Source organism: Triturus cristatus, chromosome 6, assembly GCF_964204655.1.
Source record: "Triturus cristatus chromosome 6, aTriCri1.1, whole genome shotgun sequence".
NCBI lineage: Eukaryota > Metazoa > Chordata > Amphibia > Caudata > Salamandridae > Triturus > Triturus cristatus.
Window position 1 is genome coordinate 1126649634 of NC_140589.1, and position 16266 is coordinate 1126665899.

The following is a 16266-nucleotide window of genomic DNA, read 5'->3' on the forward strand; positions in this document are numbered from 1 at the left end:
TTTTATCACTGCCCCTTTAGGGAATTGTGTGCTAAAAGCTGAGGTGATGCCCACACTACAGGGAATCACAATCCTGTCAATCTAACCCTGAGCTCTATATCTAGACCGATCTATGATATAGAGTGCGGTGCTAGGGACTTGTCCCCCTCTACTGACAATCTCAGATACGTCTGGCATGGAATAGACAACAAAGCCATTATCTTGTTGTTTTAATCTCTAAGTTATATGTCACTCTAATTAATTTTGCACTTTTTTCACCCTGTGTACTGTATTACTGGAAGACTAATTTTAATCTCAACCGGATGTTTTCAACTGTTCTATTGTTGTTGAAATTTTTCTTTGAATATGTTGCTGTTTGTCTGTACTTTTATGGATATGTATTTGTATCCGAATAAAGTTTATATTGATTGATTGATTGGTAGAGTCCAAGAAGAACACTCTAGTGCTGCAAGACTACAGACAAGTTGTGGGTACCTCACATCCTGACATTTGGGGCCTTATGTAGGTGGCCTAACATTTACCACTTCATAAATACCGAATTTTACCGATTCGGTATTTATGAAGTGGTAAATGCTATGTAGGTAATCCATCGGTAATATTTACCGATTCGGAATGGGTCGGTATTTTAGAATCGGTATTTACCGATTCGGTAATGGTAACTGGCTTCCCATTGATTCCTATGGGCCAGGAGGCCCATAGGAATCAATGGGAAGCCAGTTACCATTACCGAATCGGTAAATACCGATTCGGTAATGGGGGAGCAAAATCAAGGGTGGCAGGGTGTCACAGTGACACCCTGTTGCACCCCTGATTCCTGCATGTGTGCACATGTGGCACACATACATGCCCTAAGGGCATGTATGTCTGCCACATTGCACACTTCTAAGTGCCAAAAAATGCTTTTTCTAAGCCATTCGTCATTTACCACCAACTTTTAGTTGGTGGTAAATAACGAATCCACACAACACCCACACACTCCCCCTACATCTCATTTCAGGATTCGGTATTTACCGAATCGGTAAAATTACCGATTCGGTAATTTTACCGATTCGGTAAATTACCGAATCCTGAAATTTGCCCCCTACATACCAAAAGCCTGAATACCGGTCGGTAACGGGATTTTTACCGAAAATCGGCCGTTACCGACCGGTATTGGGCTTCCTACATATGGCCCTTGCTGTGAGAATGTTGCTTACACCATCTGCTCAGCCTCATTTCTGAGGTGAGCCAGATGTTTTTCTTCTACTTGTCTAAACTACCAGATGGCCACTTACCTTAATGTTTCCCAAACTGTTTGCCATAGGTTTATAAATGTATGGAAACTTAATCAAAATATTGCTGTTGCTTTCTCTCCAAGAACGTTTGGGTAAATCTGTATAGGGGTGATGTTTTTGATACCATGCTCAAGGGTATTCATTTACTATTGAGCAAGGCCAAAATGTGCCACCTGATTGTAGCATACCTAAAGGCAATCATATAAAGACCATAGTGAATAAAAAGTGGTGTGTAGAAATTAGTAAATAAATGCACTGATAAAGTAATGGGGTAGGGCCTCTCCCTGGATGTGTCCATACATTTGATCTTTTGTCTTTTGTTTTTGTCCTGAATTTTGACCATTTGTTCTGAAATTTTTACACTCATGTCCACAATTTATCTCCATGTCAGGTGGTCATTCTACTCTCATGGTGACGGGCAAGTTGCCTGATGTCGCTACTGAGTTGTAGAAGTGCACAATTTCACAGGCGGAAGATGATGGCAGGCCTTCTATTGACAGGAAAGCTTAGGCCAAAGAGAGGATTTCGACCATTTACTTCTTTTATGGTCAGTTTGTGATCAGGTAATTGTGTCCTTTATTAGCCTCATCTCATTTTTTCTGAAGATGTTTATCATGGTATGGAGATGTAAAGTTTTTGGTGACAGGACATCAAGTAGTCCACACTACAGGCCCTTTAAATTGGTTATATTACTAACTAATTGAATTAATTCCAGGTTAAGCAAATCCTATATGATGCCTTTTTTGTTGGTCTTGCATGAGTCATCCGCTCAGATGATGAAATCAAATAAGATGAAGTCCCTGTTTTAGATTCGCAGTATTTAAAGAGGAGAGGGGAGGTGTATGTTTTGCTCTTCCATGAAATCTTCCATATGTGGATCCCAGTGATGTCTTAATCTGTGAAGCACAAGTGCTTTTTAGATTCACGTCTGTTCCATTCCACAATATATCTGAGTTAGTAGTAGTTGATGCACTTGGGTATTCCCACTCCCCCTGCCTCCTGGAGCAAGTACAGGAGTTCTCTTGCTAATCAAGACTTCTTTTCCTTTCAGATAAAGCTCTCCATCAGGTTCTGCATTGTATACAAGACCTTCAGGGGTGGGGGGCTGCAATGGGAGATTTTTTGTGTGCAGAAGAGTCATTTGATTTATGCGATCCTGCTCAGCCAGGGCAGGCCTCACATGTGCCATGCTTGCAGGTCTTTACGGTCTAGGACCATTAGTTTAAATATTTGAGGGCTGCTGTTTTATCTAGAGAGGGGCAAATTTAAACTCCCCCAGAAACTGGATATGCTGATTTACTCAGGCCAGCAGAAAAAGCATTTGCAACACATCCTGTGTGTTTTTTGGGGTGGATATGTTCAATATCTGCGATTTCTGGAGATTGAATTTAGAGCCCGATTCTTGCCTGGAAAGGTTGAGCTAGGACAGTAAGGCTAGAAGGGAACTGAAGGAGCCGGGTTCCACGTTCTAGATCTACTTTGGAACCCTCAGGCCGATGTCTCTTTTTGACAGCATGGAATCATGGAGGGGAGGAAAATCGTTACTGGAAAAACTAGTAGAGAGCGAGGGAAAGAAGAGGGGGTATGTCCTGCTCCCCAATGTAATGGTAGACTTAAACAATGTGGACTAACCCACTATGTGTATGCGTTACGATCACTGTGTGGTAAGTACATGGACCCATTAGGCGTACTTAAAAGACCCCTCACACACCAACCTAGTTGGTGTCATGCTTCACCATTGGGGTCGCAACCGGGTGGCTGAGTGCCCCCCAGTTGTGCTACGATGCTTGGTTACAGCGGAGCTGGTGTGGTGCAGATATGTGATGTGACATGAATTGATTAAGTTAAAAATATCTCTGAGAATCCTTGCCTTTAGACTTTAATATTGGCGGTTCAGGATATGGTTAAAAGATATATATGTGATGCAACTATCAGGAGATTATTACCGTTAGTTGACTATGTGTTGAGGTCTACATGTTTCAGCCCATTAAAAACGTGTGATAGGGCTTTCTTCAGGACCAGGTGAGTGAGAACAGTGAGTGGCAAAGGTAAAAAATGCCACGTGAAACCGGTGAGGTACCTACACATGCATTAAGGTGTGTGGTGTAAGTGTCGGCGTACTTACTGACACTTGTCAAAAAACTGTTGGGGGAGAAAGAGGACAAGACAAGACACATAGTGGCAGATTTACAAGCCCCTTGCGCCACTTTTGCATCACTTTTCCCATGTTAAAAATGATGCAAATGTGGCGCAAGGAGCTTGTAAATCTGCCCCATAGATTATAGCAACATAAAATGCGATCTTTAAAGGTGCTGTAGTCATTGTCTTGGTGACTACCACAGTGATTGTTATGCTAAAATGCGGCGCATGCTGGCAGCGACGTGCAATGACTCGTGGCATGCTGCACCTGCAAAAGAGTGGTTGATGGCTTCCTGTGCAGCCTTGGTGAGTTTAAGCGCACCTACGCCTAGGCAGATGGTGGCTGCATTGAAGTTTGCGGTCAAGTGGCTTTATGCTTAAACGTGCTAGGTTATTGGGGCCTGGACCATTTGGCCTTCATAGGTAAAGGTGGCGCCCTGTGCTGCCAGTGATGGCTAGACCTATAGTTATGACTGGGGCTCCGTGTGACAAGTGGTGGCCACATGAGGAGTATAACATGTGGTCCGGGGTGCGCTATGCAAACAGGATATGGCCACACATGAAGTTCATACTTGCAATCATGTGACATAGTGCGCTGTTAAAAACAATATATGTAGATTGATAAATGCGTGATGTTAGCGGTCATAATTACACTATATTTAGATATTTGGCAGCTAATCGAGGCTCGGGGGGTGCTCTTCCGATGTCCCAATCTGAAAATAAAGGGCGATAATTGTTGATGAGCATTTGGAAATCCGTGTGTGCTCATACGTCTATATGGGCAGGGGTGTGCGCTACCTTACTTGTTCTCGGTGAGTGTCCCGATTCAAACCTGCATGAATCCCTTGTAGTTCCTGCTGGTACGGGACGCTGCAGGGATTGAGCTTTTAAATAAAATGGCATGGTCCGGTATGTGCCGTGTAGCAGGATTGCCAGGTACGTGTCAGAGTGGCAGTGACACAGCGCCTGTTCAGCATGCATGCGCGCGCTTGCGCGTTACATGCCGATGAAGTTCTATGTGAGCCCAACTGTGGGCTTGAGCTCGGTGGCTATATTGGACTGGTGAAGTTGAAGTAAGCTGTGGTTACAGCGGGGATACGAAAATGCCCATTGGCCCAGCTTGGGCTTTGTGGAATACAGGCAAGGTTCCAAACGGATTGCGGCAGTATTCCAAATGAATCAAGATTACTGTTTACAGCTGATTGCTATGTATGGTACGTGTCAGAGTGGCAGTGACACAGCGCCCGTTCAGCACGCATGCACGCCCATGCGCGTTACGTGCCGATGAAGTTCTCTGTGAGCCCAACTGTGGGCTTGAGCTCGGCGGCCATATTGGAGTGGTGTGGTTGAAGTAAGCTGGGGTTACAGCGGGTATACGAAAAATGCCCATTGGCCCAGGTGACCTCTGTGGTCAGATGTAACCTGGGGTAGTGCCTGCGTCAACGTGTGTTGACATTATGGCCTACTGAGACTGTTCCATGGTATATTGTCATTGAGGCCTGTCTTATGGCTGGATAAGCGATAAATCCATCTTTGTTCTTTTTCTAGTAGATGGTGTTGTATGTTCGGCAGATTCGGGTCCAGTGCCTCAATGACGACCCAGCGCATGTCATTTGTCGTGTGACCTGCTTCCAGGAAGTGGTTGGTCATTTTTGTGGTGTTCTTTTTGCATCTTATGGTGCTGTGGTGTTCGCAGATTCTGGTCTTGACCTTTCTATTTGTCATCCCAATGTAGGTGAGTTTGCAGGGGCACATGATGCGATTCACAACATATGCCGTGTTGCAGTTGGTGTGTTGTCGTAGTAGTTGCCAGGTCTTACCTGGTTCCAGATTGAGATTCTTGGTGGTTTCAGTGATGTGGCACAAACTGCAATTGCCACAGGGGAAGTGGCCGACGACTTTCGAAAGCCCCCACACGTTTAGGACTGTGTTCACAGGCTTCAGCTGTGGTGCCGCTCGTGTAGATACTAAGGCATCTTTGATGGACCTTGCTTTTTTGTGAGATAAAAGCGGAGAGTCCCAGTATAGATTGCCTGTCTTGAGGATTTGCCAATGTATTTTTATGATTTGAGAGACCTTGTTAGAGACGGTGTTGAAGGTAGTTACATATGTCAACGGTGTTAGGGTGGGTTCACGTGTTTGTATTTCAATGAGCCCTTCGCGGTTTTGATTCCGTGCTCGTTTCTTGGCTTTCTCTGTGATGTGTTTAGGATATCCACGCTTCAGTAGCTTTTTGCTTAGATCCTTTGCCTGGTCTTTGTAGTCTCCCACATCGCTGCAGTTTCTACGGAGCCGGAGGTACTGTCCGTAAGGGAGATTTTCTCGCAGTGATCTGGGGTGGAAACTGGAGAAATGTAGGAGTGAGTTGCGGGCCGTGGGTTTGAAGTGGGTTTTACTCTTCAGATACCCTCCGTCCGCTTCAATGTCCAGATCTAGGAATGTGGTCTTGTTATGGTCAAAGCTATGCGTGAATTTAAGATTTGGGTCGCAAGTGTTCAGCCATTGGCCGAATGCTGTGAGTGACTGTATCTCCTTCCCAGATGAGTAGGATGTCATCTATGTAGCGTTTATAGAACCTTATTTCTGGGATCCGTGACATGTTGTTGTGGAATAGATATTTGGTCTCTACAGGCACTACCCCAGGTTACATCTGACCACAGAGGTCACCTGGGCCAATGGGCGTTTTTCCTATCCCCAGCTTACTTCAACCACACCACACCAATATGGCCACTGAGCTCAAGCCCACAGTTGGGCTCACAGAGAACTTCATCGGCATGTAACGCGCATGCACGCTGAGCGGGCACTGTGTCACTGCCACTCTGACACATACCAGGCAATCCTGCTACACGGCACGTACCGGACCATGCCATTTCATTTAAAAGCTCAATCACTCGCAGCGTCCCGTACCAGCCGGGACTACGGGGGATTCATGCAGGTTTGAATCGGGACACTCACCAAGACCAAGTAAGGTAGCGCGTGCCCATGCCCATATAGACGTATGAGCACACACAGATTTCCAAGCTCAAAATGCCGCAATTCTTACCCTTTATTTTCAAATTGGGACCTCGGAAGAGCACCCCGAGCCTCGATTAGCTGCCAAATATCTAAATATAGTGTAATTATGACCGCTAGCATCACACATTTATCAATTTACATATATTGTTTTTAACAGCGCACTATGTCCCATGACTGCATGTATGAACTTCAGGTGTGGCCATATCCTGTTTGCATAGCGCGCCCCGGACCACATGTTATACTCCTCATGTGGCCACCATTCGTCACACGGCGCCCCAGTCATAACTATAGGTGTAGCCATCACTGGCTGCACAGGGCGGCACCTTTACCTATAAAGGCCAAATGGTCCAGGCCCCAATAACCTAGCACGTTTAAGCATAAAGCCACTTGACCGCACACTTCAATGCGACCACCATCTGCCTAGGCGTATGCGTGCTTAAACTCACCACGGCTGCACAGGAAGCCATCAACCACTCTTTTGCAGGTGTAGCATGCCACGAGTCAATGCACGTTGCTGCCAGCATGCGCCACATTTTAGCATAACAATCACTGTGGTAGTCTCCAAGACAATGACTACAGCACCTTTTAAGATTGCATTTTATGTTGCTATAATCTATGTGTCTTGTCTTGTCCTCTTTCTCCCCCAACAGGTTTTTTTGACAAGTGTCAGTAAGTACACCGACACTTATACCACACACCTTAGTGCATGTGTAGGTACCTCACTGGTTTCACGTGGCATTTTTCACCTTTGCCACTCACTATTCTCACTCATCTGGTCCTGAAGAAAGCCCTATCACACGTTTTTAATGGGCTGAAACAGGTAGACCTCAACACATAGTCAACTAACGGTAATAATCTCCTGATAGTTGCATCACATATATATCTTTTAACCATATCCTGAGCTGCCAATACTAAAGTCTAAAGGCAAGGATTCTCAGAGATATTTTTAGTATAATCAATTCACGTCACATCACATATCTGCACCACACCAGCTCCGCTGTAACCAGGCGTCGTAGCACAACCAGGGGCACTCGGCCACCCGGTTGGAACCCCAAAGATGAAGCATGACCTAGGTTGGTGTGTGAGGAGTCTTTTAAGTACACCTAATGGGTCCATGTACTTACCACACATAGTGATTGTAACACATACGCATAGTGGGTTCGTACACATTGTTTAAGTCGAGGAAAATCGTTAGCTAATCAATCATTACAGTTCCAATGAACCATGACTTTGAAGAATCACAGACTCCCAACTGTTTAGTTAGTTTAATACAAAGTCAAGAACAATTGGACATACAAGCACCCAAGAATGAGGGTGTAGAAATACATGGGAACTAATACAAAGCCAAACCTACAAGTGAAATTAGGCGGTGCAACACGCACAGAATAACCAGTTCCAGAATTAGAATATAGAAAATAATGGCACCAGCATCAAGATTCCCCTTCATTGGAGGTCCGTAGGTAAAAAGTATTAGTCTGTTCCTACTCTATCGCTAGCATGACATCCCTACTTAGGATTTCCCAAGGGAAGATCCATAAAGGTGTCAGCGTTTGAAGTCTTCCTAAGAAGTCTCTTCATGTGCAGATTGGCCAAGTAGCATAAAGCTGCAGAGCTCGTTCTAAGATGCTTTCTGTCTGAAGGGAAAAGCAGAGGTCCCCGAACACTGTCCCTAACTTCAATACATGCGCTTGCAGGTAGTATTCCAAGGCGCATTGCAAAATCACACTATCCAGTCATGCCACCTCCTTATTGGTAACTTTCCAAGCAGCAACAAAGCTCCCATGCCTTGGCTATATGACCTTTATTCCCAGGCTTACTCTGATGGGAAAGTACAACAGTATTTTATTAGCAGTATCGCCGTTCAATTTATCCTCTTCTCCCTAAACCTAACTCCTAAAAAAAAAGACACCCAGACAACAAAGATGAAGTCTCCACCTGCAACAGAAACGTGAAAAAAAACATATCTAACAAGCACATGATTTTCTCTAGTAAATCGAATTTGATAGTCTCTACGGGAAAAATACTATTCAGGCCTTAAGAAATTGGTCAACATATGAAATGTCACATAGATTCATGAAAGTGCATGTGTAAAATGAACATTATTACTGAGCACATCTAAATTAACAAGTTACATAAGCACATCAAAAACATGAATACTTGTCAGTTGCGGTAAACGACGTTTACCCCGAAACTTTTTAAACGCAGGGAATCACAACGTGGTCGTTACAACGACCGCGTTGTGATTCCGCATACCATTATTTCGCAAGTCGGAACAACGACTTGCCGAGGGGGGGGAGGTGTTGGATTTAAAATCCAACACCTTCCCTAGTGTCCGCGCAGACTGGATTTGGAATAGTAAATTATACTATTCCAACATCCAGCGCCCCCCCCTCCGCAAGTCGTTGTTCCGACTTGCGGAGTAATGGTATGCGGAATCACAACGCGGTCGTTGTAACGACCGCGTTGTGTTTTCCTGCGGGATAAAAGGCTGCGGAATAACGTAATACATTCAGCGGCATGTACAAAGTCTGCATGATAATGCTTTCCTTCAGCCACATGTAATTGTGACGTTAATTTCTTCACGTTCACATTTGAATTTATCCCTAACACATCACCCTTCACATTATTACAGTAGACGTTCTAATGGCCCAATGTTAACACAATAAAGGATCATATGCGGGTGTTAACTACCCACGATTATAATGCACCCCTACAGATGAAAGAGCAACTCTGCGCTCTAACATCCCTCCTCTAATGACTAGTACACACACATTACAACTCCTTGTAGAAAGAACCAAGCTAAACAGATGTTGTAGCCAGTTTTCCCTGTCTAAACCTCTCTAAGCTTTTAAGATTCTCATAGTGACTGTCCTGCAATCTCTCCAGTCTCCTCTCCCGTTCTCTAAGAGAATTCTCAGTTTGTCTGGACCGATGTCACCTGTAAGCTTTCACTGTTCCCATCAACAAGATGACACAAACCACAACTATTACTATTGGTTTCAGGATGTAACCAAGAATTCCTTTTCCAAGGCTTGCAAATCAACCTCCAACCTTTCTAAACCCTTTTTCAACTTTGCTGCAAACTCCCTCAGTTGCCAAATCATGTATCTCATGATGTATCTCAGTGATGTTACTTATATACTTCCTCAGATCCTTACTGGGGTCTGGGATATAAGTACAGCACTGGTGAATCCTCATCATTTTACAGACTACGCCCTCTTTTGCTAATAACACGTCTAAAGCAAGACAGTTTTGCATCACCATAGCTTTTATCGAGACCATCTCTCTATCTATGAGTAGCAATCACTGAGCTGTATCGACTGACAACTTATCTACTATTGGTGTCCAGTGGTAATTAGGAGTGGGTGTAACTTGCATAATTACGTGTAGCGTAATCACACAGAATTACGTGAGAAGCGTAATTCTGAGCTTAGCATTATTTTTCCGCGCAAAAATGCTCTTCACATCCAAAATGAGCATGAGGATACTTTTTGCGCTAAAATGTAGCATTAAATGCAACAGAATACAAATAGTGAGCATGAGCAGCCGCTCAAACTTGCCAAATGTGCTCTCGGGGTAGGATTTTTCTGTAATTTACTCTGGAAATTTAGCGCAATTTTCTTAGCACATACTGCACCCTCATGTCCCAAATTAATTTACTCTCATTACTCCGGTGTAATTACAATTCTGTCCAGGCCCTGTGGTAATGCATTTTGTAAATAATAAATTAAAATACAAATATATTTGGTGCTTCAGTTAATGTGGGTGGTGTAGTGAGCAAAAGAACAATGCATTTAACCCAGATCTCTTGACTGGGGGTGAATGTTGGATTCATCCAGCATTCTGTCCATCATTTGTTGCCGCAGCACTTTTTGCCCTAAGTGGTAAGGGTATGCCCATACGTGGGTCCCTTGCTCGCTGTGCCTCTGGATTCAAGCTAGCCTGGCTGATGAGGGGTGTTACTCAGAAAACGGTCCCAAGATGAATGTTTCCGGTTCAGGGAGGACCTGGGTTGGCAGTTTGGGCTGGACTGTTCCCATGAGGAGCAGGATCAAGACTGATTTACATATTGTTGGTCCCAAACTGTGGTGGCATAGTGAGCAAAAGAAAAATTGATTTAAACCAGATCTCTTGACAGGGGATGAATGTTTGATTTATTCAGCATTCCATCCAATATTTGTTGCTGCAGCATTTAGTTAATTTTCATGCTGCGCCTGAGACTGCGCATGTGCTGTCATTTGCAAGATCTTTTGTTAAGTTAAAGGGGGCTTAGAGCCTGTCTGTTACTTACCATTCATTGGCTTTATCATCATTTCCATTTCCTTGCTTCTCATTTGTCAGCGAGTGCCAGATTTGCTTTCTCTTTGTATGTTTGTCCCTCAGATTGAACATGGGCCAAGTTCTGATTAACTGCATTATTAGTTACTCGTATTTGGATTCAGGTACTCTTTCTTTTACTTCCTGCTTCCCCCATTGTTGTCACTTCCTCGTCATTGTTGCTGGCCCATTGTTGCTTGCCGGCCCACTTCCTCTTTACATCATTGTTGCTTGCCCACCTGTCGTCGTTATTTGCACCTCCTCCCATCTTTGTTGCTTGTCAACCCTCCCTTCCACCTCCCATCTTTGTTGCCTGGCTTCACATCATTGTTGATTTCCTACCCTCGGTCCCCCTTCTCCTCCCATCAATGTACCTGACTGAGTCATAGCGGTTTCAGTGTCTCTGCCTCCTCTTTCCATCGTTGATACTTGTTCCCCCATGCCAGAAAAAAAGCACTATGATGAGGCCCGTGCTGGTCAGACCATAGCACTTATTTTTCAAATTTCCAGCCATGTGCATGGCAGCCGTGCTCCTGTAGAACATAGCTAAAACACATTGACAAAGTCAATAGCTCTTGCATAGGCTAGACCTATGGGCTTTGCCAGTGCTTGCTGGATATGGTTATGTAAACAATGTTCAGTTCAAGACAAGTGATACATTAGTCTTGGGCATTGCTTTACTGGGGGCAGTCATGGAAGTCACTTAGGTAGAGCATCTGCTACCCCTAGTTTGCACTTTGGTACCACTACTCTTGAGCTCAGTGGCCACGAAGGAAGCATGAGGCCAAGAGAGTAAACAAAAAACGTGTTTACTTTCTGTAATTTCCACATGTTGCTCAAAGTTCATCAGCCGCAAGCAGGAGATGGTTATGCTGAGAGGCTAAGACTCTTACATAAACCCTGGTAACCTGGTATGATAACACCAATATTTTTTCTATATATCACTCACCACCTGCTAAGCGCTCTCCATAACATATATGTCTATTACTCACTCATGGTACTCAGTTTACATATAATCGAGAGCCTAGTCAGTATTCTAACTTGCGATCTGCGAATCACTCTTTATCGAGCGGCGAACATGCAGGGTGTTGGGCCATCCCTCCACTAGATGCAGCCAGATGGGCTGTTAGGGACCTGTACATGTGGAGTGTGTCTTTGCGCCAGTGATGCAAGCACTCTAATGTTCAGTGTGCTCCTCTTGGCTATCAAAGGCTGTTACCGTCTATCAAAGGATAAGTACTGCCTTATCCGTGACCTTCTGGAGTACATAGCTAGGGACCTCTCTACTAAAACCGTGAATTTCTATCAAATACGTCTGAGTTACCCTTGGAAAACCATCATGAATCTTTCTTTAAATGTGGTGAGGGGGTCCTCCTCGAGTAAAGCAACAGACAGTCATAGAAACATACCTGCATGCAAAGAAGAGGGGATGTGGCCTTATGGCTGGACCTGCCGACTTCCGAACTGGGGAGCCAGGTTTGTATTCTGGGACGTGTAGTACTAATTTTATACTGGGATAAACAGGACCACAAGTCCCAAAATGAAAGGCAAAAATCTGGACGGTGTAGTTACTCAAGCATGGACCTTGGAAACTTGAGAGCTCTAATTGGCGTTTGTATAGCTGTCCCTTCCTACCAAGTGTTCAATGCTCGTCGTTGCTGCCACTGCTAACATAAAAAGTGCTATTTGTTGTGGTGTTAACCCAGGCTCAGATTTACTAAGGTTTTACGTCGGGTTGTGCCACTTTTTTAGTGTAGCCCAACGCAAAATGTTTGGGGCATTTACTACATAACACAAAGCCACTCACAGTGGCTTTGCATCAGTTAGTAAATAAAAAGTACTGCAAAGCAGCACATAACACAGCCATGTGCTACTTTGCGCCAGGGAGACATTCCATTGGAGGAGCATGGGTATTCCCATGCATCCACCCACAGATTTTTACGCAATCCCTGATTTACTCAGGTGAGTAAACCTGGGAATGCACCACAAAGCCACGCCTCCCTGAAGCAGGCATAACGAGGAGAAATATGTTTAGGGAAATTGCTTCTAAGGATTGCTTTTGTGCAGGAAAGTACCTCTTCCTGCACAAAAACCATCCTGCTGGTAATGCAGGCACCCTTGCACCATCGTGCGAGGGTGCCTGCGTTGGTGCTAGGCAGCACACAGAGTTCCAGCACAAAGAGACTGAGAAACGCACCATATCAGATGCATTTCTGCTGACTACCTTTCACACAGCGCAACAACTTTGCTTGCTGTCCTGTGTTGTGTGAAATTTTAGTAAATATGCCCCCAAGTGTCTGCTTCATTTACATGCACCAAGGATGGTTTCAACCTCACTATCCTATGTGCTCTGGTAGTAGGATCTCTGAGAAAGCTTTCAGGTACTTTTTGAGTTTCATCAGAGCACCCTTGCACAGTGTCATTGCTTTGTGTAAAATTCAATTACTTTCAAAATGCAGTGCTCGCCCACAGCAAGAGAGACGAGTTTTCTCACAGTTATGAGAGAAGGAGATTGTGAGCATTTAAAAGGCACGAGGAGCAAAAACACATTACATGACAGAGGAAACCTGAGATTTCATCCTATCTCCACTATTGCTCAATTAATCGGTGAACAACCATTACAACGCAACTTTTACAACGCACTGCCATTACAACGAAACTGTTACAACGCAAATGCTGTGACAACGCATGCCATTACAACGCAAGTCTTTACATTGACTTGCACTAGATGGCGTGCTAACATTAAAAATAGTGTAGTTTACTATCCAAACACCTTCCCTACTGCAACGTGGACTGGAGTTAGAATAGTAAATTACCCTTTTTTAATGTTAGCACGCCCTCTACTGCAAGTCGATGTAAAGACTTGCGTTGTAAAGACTTGCGTTGTCACAGCATTTGCGTTGTAAAAAATTTGTTGTAACAGCATGCGTTGTAAAAGCATGCGTTGTAACATCATACATCCCAATTAATCATATGTTTTTAAATGAAGCGTTGTGATAAAACTAAATTTATTGGGTCTGTTACATTAATTCATTTCAAAATTGTAGAAAGGCACCAAATGTGACTGGGAAAAATGCTATAGATGTACTGAGGACTGTGAATTCGTAGAACACTTGTTATTTTTCTGTCCAATGTACATGATACCCCGGAAAACCTGGATAAAACACGTTTGTAAGTTGCTGGGTACCAGGAACTATCGTACAGCCCTTCGTATTTTGAGTACTGATACAGCCCCTCCTATTTGTATAGCAGTGGCCAAGTTCTTAGGGTGGGCCTGGGGCATACGGACCAAAGCCCTGAGTTATGATGGCAACCTATAGTAATCAACTGCAAATGTACAAGTTTTACCCAATGCTCACCTAAAGGACGGGTACACAAACAGTAATTCTAATATATGTGATATTTTAAATTGAGAATATTTGTATGGGTTTTAGACCGATTTTAGCTTCAGCGACGGTTGTAATATGAATTTAATCTTAGTCTTAAAAATTTTAGATAATTTATATGTTTACTGTGTTATGATTGTAATGTGCTTTTATGACTCAACTGTCGAATAAAGCTTTATTGATATGACTGGGAAATATATATCCTATAGAGAATTTACTGTTGTTAACCCGAGGTAATAATTTACACTGTCTTTTGGTGAACCATATGTGCACTATCTTAATGTGAACATTACAGTTATAACAAGCAATGGCAAAGCCAATAGGTTTCGCCTTTGGGACCTATTGGCTTTGCTAATGCCTTGTGGAGATGCTGTCCGGCATCAGAAAGATACTGTGCAGCATGGCTAAACGCAAAAAGATTGAGGAACCGGCTTCTGCATTTTTAGATCGCCGCATACTAGACAGCCTAGCTGTCTGGCTATGCGGAAGACATCTTAAGGACTTTCAGAAAGTTGACCTAGAAATGCATTCTACCTGTAGCTTGCTATTGGCTTTGTGGTTTGCAACTCACATTTTCTGCCTTCCCATGTGCTGTCTATATTTACTTTAGACTATGCAGCTTGAGTTACTACCTTCCCATGCTAAAGCTGTGTTTACAGTATTCTTCCACAAACTCGTTTTCTGTAATAAACAGGCATTTAAATCTTCTTCTTATCTCATCACATTTGCTGGGCATTCACAGACCGAGGTCAAATGTTAGGCTGTGTTTTTGTGGGAGCCTGGTGTTTATTTTGCTTTCGGCTGAGTTCAAAGCAAGAGCATTTATACGAAAGAGGAATGCAGCATACTTTCTCAATGGAGCCTGCTTGTGACTTTACATTTTTATTTTTATTTTAGACATAGCCTTCTCAAAAAGTATCTTGTTTTTAAGCTGCCCAAAACATTTGCATGTTTTTTGCAAAATCCCACTACTTTGGTGAATCCATTTTATTTGTGAAAACTGTCTCTTTAGGAACAAAGTACAAAACCTCATTTCAGTCACAGAATGCCAGCCTAACATATGGCGATCTTGGGCAAATTATACTATTTATGGCCCATTCACTGTAAAGCACAGGATAAAAAAAAAATCACAGGGAAGAGCCAGCTACATTGTTATACAATTTACCAATGCTTGGTTTTCACTTCGATGAGTAAAGCATATACTTTATTTATGACATCTTTGGTAACTCGTTTTGGAGAGTTGGAAGTTTAAAGGCACTTTTTATGAAAGCGTTTGCGTCTATGTTTAGGTACACAATAATTATGTATTTTATCTGCAACTGTGCTTTTTTCGGAACTCATATATTACTGGATATAAATGATTTCCTCATTTGTGCTTGCAGGCACTAGGGAAGTGGTCTTCACACTTCTTAAAGCCACGTCCCCCTAGTGAAAAAATAAAATTAATCGGGCTGCCTTCAGAATGAATTGGCAATATTTAAATATGTCTCGACTTATTTAAACACAAAACATATTTAAACATTGCTGGTAAATTTTGTTACTGTTTTAAGAATGCAACCAAATACATGATTGGCAAATATACTATTCTGGTCAAGCAGGCCTTACTTACGTGTAAAAGTATCCACAGTGTGACTATTAGACATGGGGGTGGGGTTTTTTAAGAATATTTGGAGCCCCTTTCTTTTTGATACATACTCCCAGCTAGGATATTAATGTTAAAAGATGTTAGTGATGGCCCATTACAGAGTAATTACTGACGCTCATTTATTTCCTGCTTAAAACAAAACACTGCTATCAGCAGGCTTGATTTGGTCAGAGCCTAGCGCCCCCCTGGGATCACTTGAGAGCCCCCCTAGGGGGCACGCCCCCCGGTTTGAAGACCCCCGCACTAGGGTCATGATTTGAATGGTGCAGCAGGTGCAGTGGCACAGGGGCCAAAAGGTCTAGGAAACCCACGAAACGATGATTATTGCTGTATTTTACCACTAAACTAGCAGTCACAAGTCCAGTTACCTTGCAGGCGCTAGAGCCATTATTCGAATTGTGCAGCAGGTGCAGTGGCACAGGGGCCTAAAGGTCTAGGACTCCCACTAAAGACCTATTCTTGCAGTATTTTACTACTAAACAAGCAGTCA